We start from the raw sequence: 6,089 nt of genomic DNA on the forward strand, positions 1-6,089 counted from the left end.
GACATAGACCTCAAAGCATGCATGATTTTTTGGGTGTGCTGTTGGTAAAAACTGTTCTCCCATCGCAATGGATAGAAATGCAAAGGTAGCAAGAGGAACTGATGATGGAGAACATTTAAATAAACTACGGATTTTTGGATTTTGAGGACTTTGTGGGTACTGCCCTCTCACACAAGTTCACAGACACAAACACACATCTTTCTGTTATGACAACACTCAATAACCATCATAACCTTTATCGTGACCTAAACCTGATTTCCGTGCTTAACCATCAACGTTTTTAAAGTTTGAAGGATTGGTCAACATGGCCACAAAATGATGGTTTTTGAACCAAGTGCCACTGCGAAGAGGAAACACTGGGCTTGTTCCTACTGTTTAAGAAGCCTGTTATGACATCTGAATTTGCTGATGAGCTTGAAAAACTCCTTCGGCCATTTGGCGAGAGGTTTCAGGACATGAAAAGTAAACCAAAGGAAATGAATGTATTTGTTTCGCTGTCTAAAATGAACCAGCTGGTTAAGCAAGGAGCTGAAAGCTGCAGGTACAACACCCTGCCTCTGCTCCAATTCTCCACTCACTACATAAGATAGATAGATTTAATTCATCCCAAATTGGTAAATTATTGTTACAGCAGCATGTCAAGGGTATTGCACACAGACCAAAGTAGCAATAAAAAGGATTACGAAACAGAATGTAATAAACATAAAATGTACAAAAAACTGTACATACCTTAGTAAATGATACACAATAATGTACCAGAATACACAGAATAGGTTAGTGTGAATTACAGTATGTGTTCAGTAATTTAGAATGACCGTCGAACAGCACTTGAGGTTCCTCGCCCCTGGAATTACCAGTCTAGTGTTTACAGGGTTGGAGACTCAGGAGTGATCAGAGCTTCTATAATAGTGCAACTCTACAACAGCAGCGCCTGACCACTGTACAAGAAACCCCTCTTAATATAGAGATGTGTTGATTCGCTGAAGAATTGGACCTGCTGCATGGAGAGGAGATCTGACCATGGTATTTGAGAATGTGTTACTATATATACCATCAGGTAAACAAGAACATCAGCTGCTGTTTATGACTAGATGGATTCAACTAATCGTACGTCCATGTGTGTCACATGGAAAAGAACAATTGATGGACTCCAAATGCAAATATAGGACGTTTCTTTCTTCAAATCAAGAACTACATTATCTGGCAACATGTTAATAATAACAAAAAAGATCTAATTCTAAGCTTGACAAAAAAAATATAATATAGGCTACTGATTATTATTATTATCATCATTATTTTTTAAGTTTTAATTTGTATTAGGATAATTTAACTCTTTTGTAAAAAAAAATTATAATTTTAATGATACCATCTTTTTTTCTCTTTTTTTACATGTTCATATATATATATATATATATATTTTTTAAATATATATATATATATATATACATATATCTCTGTCATAATCTTTTTTTTTAATATGCTGTTCTTATCTTCACCAAGAAGGTTATATCGTTTGTTTGATTGTCAGCAAGATTTTGTAAAAATTACCCCAAAAAATTCATTCTTGATGGGAGGATTGGATATTAGCCAAGAGAGAACAGTAAATGGTCCTTGTTTATAAAGCCATTTTCTAGTCTTGATGACCTCTCAAAGTGCTTAACAGTACAGTTTGCCATTCACCCATTCACAAACAAATTCATACAGCGCATCCATGTGCAGCACTTTTTCAATCAGGGGCAATTTGTTCATCATCTTGCCCAAGGACACTTTTGCATGCAGATGGGGGACGGCCGGGATCGAACCACCGAGCTTGGTTAGAGGACGCACCTACCTTTCAATTTATTCGATATAATCTTGTGCAGATCCAGACAAAGGAGTGGATCCTGATTATTTTTATCATTTACTTTAACGTTTTTACATTTTAACCAATTTCCCAGCTTATAAAGCCTCAATGCTGAAGACACAACATGTGGCATATGAAGGGGATAGACATATGTGCTCTGCTGGGTGCCATTCTATTCATATATGAGTTCCTAAAGTAAGTATAACAGAAACACTGGTTATTAATAGAGATTTGTGAATGTTGGGCTTGGTCACGCATTTATACCAATTGGAAAGATCTGACAACATTGGACTCACCTGCAGAGGCAAAGTCATTGCGCTGAAGTGAACATTTTGTAAAATACAGCTTGAGTCTTGACATTGTTAATCTATGAAAGGCATGAGCGGCGTTGGACTAGTGGTTAGAAAAAGGTAAATCAGACAGGAAGGTTGCTGGTTTCGAGGCCAAATTACCTGGCCTCGAACCAAAATTGGCAAAATTACCTGGACCGGAGGTTGGACCAGACCTGTATCTGTTTGAGTCCAAGAGGACAGATTGACCCCCTATTTCACTGTCTAAGTGCCCCTGAGCAAGGCACCTTACATCTTCTCCCCGGGCACTTTCCAAAGATGCCCACTGCTCTGTGTGGTCGTCACACACAGAACAAGGTTTTCCCCATTGCATGTATAGTGCTTGTGTGTACAATAAGGGAATCTTAATCCAAAACAAAGGAAGCTATCATATTAATCTTTGTATTAGGAATAAACCCACTCTTCTGAAGTAAAAAGTGCTCCCGGGAGAGATGCAGCTTGGTCAGCAGGGACAGCTGGTGTGAAAATGTCCCATGGAAGTATAGTTGTGTGAAGACCTTCACAGTCATTGACCCAGAGTTCAGCAGTTGACATTATCAGGCCGTCAGCACCACCTTCAGTATGTTCAGTGGATGTCCTCTGTGTCACTGTCTAATGAGAACAAAGCAACTGGTTGGGGTATTATCATGTCAGACCAGGGCCGGGTCTAGGCAGGGGCAAGAGGGGGCCTGGCCCCCTCAAACAAATGTTGTGCCCCCTCAAACTAAATCCCCCAAAATATAATAAATTTCATATATTTTTTATTATCTCATGCTTCTCTCCTCCGCTCCACTTCTTAATGTCTTAATGTCTTGCTTGCCCCCTCAAATATAAAATATATCAAGTTGTTTCTCATGTCATGTTTCTCACCTCCGCTCCATCTCCCCTTTTCGCTCTGCTCAGTGTATCGGCCTGCTGCCGGTTCACTGTGAGGGATAGCTGTCTGCCCAACTTCCAATCACCCTTTAGTATGCATATGAGCTAGTGTCAGGTTTCTAATAGCAGCTTGCAGCAGTAAACTGCGAAGCAAAGGAGCTCTGTTAAATTCGGTCATAGTATTTTGTGTAGTGACATACTTAATTGCTAATAACATAATAAAAACAAGAGTTAATATTTTTCTTGAAAATCTTTATTTGCTCAGTCAACAACAACAACCAAAACCACATAACCAAATTCTTGTAGTAGCTAAGCTGTAGCCTATTCTCCTAGATCAGGGTGTGTGGGCCCACAGTCCCTGTCATGTGTCACAGCACGGGGAGAGAGCACTGTCCGCTCCCTGCCACAGACTGAGCACAAATGATCTGTGCGTGCAGACCCCTAAAGAAAGCCCCGCCCCCACCCAACTTCTGCAATCTGGCTGCTATTTTACAATCCCATCTTCACTTTTCCACTCCTGTAAAACTTTCAGCAGACTTGTCCCAACCTTGTATATCTCATTCTCCTCAGGGACTCAGCCTTGTAAACAAGTGACATACAACACTAGTGTAGAGATTGCTTGCATTCCATTCTGCTGATCATTCTGAGGTTACATATACAATGCATCAGTTTTTCAGAGCTTTTAAAAAACATACTCCTCCTGCCCCTACCAATGGAGATCATGGTGGCAATGCTCTAGCTAGCACCTCAGCAGCTAGCGCTGCACCTACCCCTACCAGTGTTGTAGCTAGCAGCGCATCAGCTAACGTTAGTAGTGGTTCTGCAGCCTGCATCACTCCAGCAGTAGCTAGCATAACACCAGCAAGCACTACTTCTACTCTACCTCCTCCTTTCCCAGCTGTTCTTACAGTTAACCCCAAACTTCCCATTTTACCCAGTGACTTAACCACCATTGCACCATCTCAGCTATTATTAAGTAGCTACCCAAAACGTGCATTTAGCAAAAAACTGAGGTCGTTCAATCCTGCCTGGTACCGCACACGACCATGGCTTGAATACTCTGCTGAACGGGATGCATGTTTCTGCTTTCCCTGTCGCAAATACAGTACTGTGAATGAGAGGGATGTTGTGTTCACTCTGACTGGTTTCAACAACTGGAAAGTTGCACTGGAAAGTGACAAAGGGCTGCAGAGGCATGTGTCCTCCCACAACCATGTGCATGCTTCTACTCTCTGGGCTGAGCACCAGAAGAGAGAGGCTACTCGGGGAAATGTTGACACATTATTGGTTGGCAAGACACAGGTAGAGAAAAACCGGTACTATGTTAAGAGTGTGGGCAACGCTGTGAAGTTCCTCTGTGTCAATGAGTTGAGTCTACGTGGAACAACGGAACACAGGCGTGATGCTGCTGGTCATGATGATGATGATATTGCTTCTGGGCTTTTTCTTAAGTTAATGGAATATACCCTTGAGAAAGATGAAAAACTAGCCAGCATCGCCAAGGGTATCCCAAGGAATGCATCATATACATCAAATCACATACAAAATGAAATTATTGACACACTGGCAAACATGGTGCTCGGAGAGATAAAAAAAAAATATGAAAATGCTGATGCTGTGGGTTTTTGCCTCAAGAGTGATGGGAGCAGGGACAGGTGTAATGTCGAAAACCTGTCAGTTATGATTAGGTTTGTCAGTGCTTCCCTACCCGAGGAGCATCTCATTGGGTTGCTTGACCTCGACCAACTAGATGCACAGTACATAACCTCTGAGATCCTGAAGTGCCTCTCTGATGCTGGTTACAGTGCTGACAACATTCTGAGCCAGTGTTATGATGGAGCTTCAGTGATGAGTGGGGTGAGAGGTGGTGTTCAAGCTCTGCTCCAACAGAAGCTGGGAAAGTATATACCCTACATTCACTGCTACAACCACCAACTGCACCTGGTAGTTGTGCATGCCATGCAGAGCGAACAATGTACTAAAAGATTTTTTGATCTGTCTTCTTCCTTGTACAACTTTTTTCAGCACCACTACATCACTAGAAAAAATGATGCTCCTAATCTTAGGTGGCTAATTCAAATCCGATGGACTAGCCACTATGAGGTGACACGTTGCATTACTGAGAATGAAGATCAAATAATCACTGTTCTGTCTGAGGTGGCAACGGATGATGATGCTGCAGTGGATCTGTGCACTGAAGCATCAGGCCTGCTCTGCCAGATTAAGAGGCAGCACTTCTTTAAAATTGGCAAGTTTCTGGTGCAAGTGCTTGGTCTACTGAAACCAGCAAATGCCATATTACAGTCTCAGTCTGTGGATATGTGCAGAGCCTCAAACGAGGTTGGTACAGCACTGGATTCTTTGAGGGCCATGAGGGATCACAGCGATGAGTGGGGAGAGGGAGATCACACAGCAGCTGGGGATGACATTCCAGCAAAGAGAAGGAGAACAATGAATAGGCACCTCAGTGACAGTGTTGTAATTACAACAGTGGGCCACACAGACACAGATGACAGTGTTCCCCCCCATAAGACACTTAAAAGACCTCTACTAAACATTCTGGACCGGGCAATTACCGAGTTGGAGACAAGATTCTGCCAGAAGAATTTGGAGCTGATGAAGGCCACGTCCAGCCTTGTGCCTACATAGTAATGAAATCCTGGTGGCAAAGCCCATGTTGCTTAAGGAATGCCCCAATGAACCAGATCTGTCTACAGTGTGCTAAACCCTACAGCACTACAAGGCAGCATTTCCCTTGTTGTACAAGTTATACATTACAGCACTGGTCATTGGGGTTTCTTCTGCTGCATGTGAGAGCTCTTTCTCCACACTGTCCCGTGTCTTAACCCCCTTTCGCAGAACTATGCTGCATCACAGAAAGAGGAACCTGGTTATCTTGGCCCATGAAAAGTCAATTACATACAAGCTGGACATGGACGAATTTGTGAGGGAGTTTGCCAAGGGAAACAGGAGGCTGACGTTGACCTAGAGACCTAGGAGAACTTAACTAAAATTAGTGGCCAGCAAAAATGCTGTAGTTA

This window comes from Platichthys flesus, chromosome 9, assembly GCF_949316205.1.
Source record: "Platichthys flesus chromosome 9, fPlaFle2.1, whole genome shotgun sequence".
Taxonomy (NCBI): domain Eukaryota; kingdom Metazoa; phylum Chordata; class Actinopteri; order Pleuronectiformes; family Pleuronectidae; genus Platichthys; species Platichthys flesus.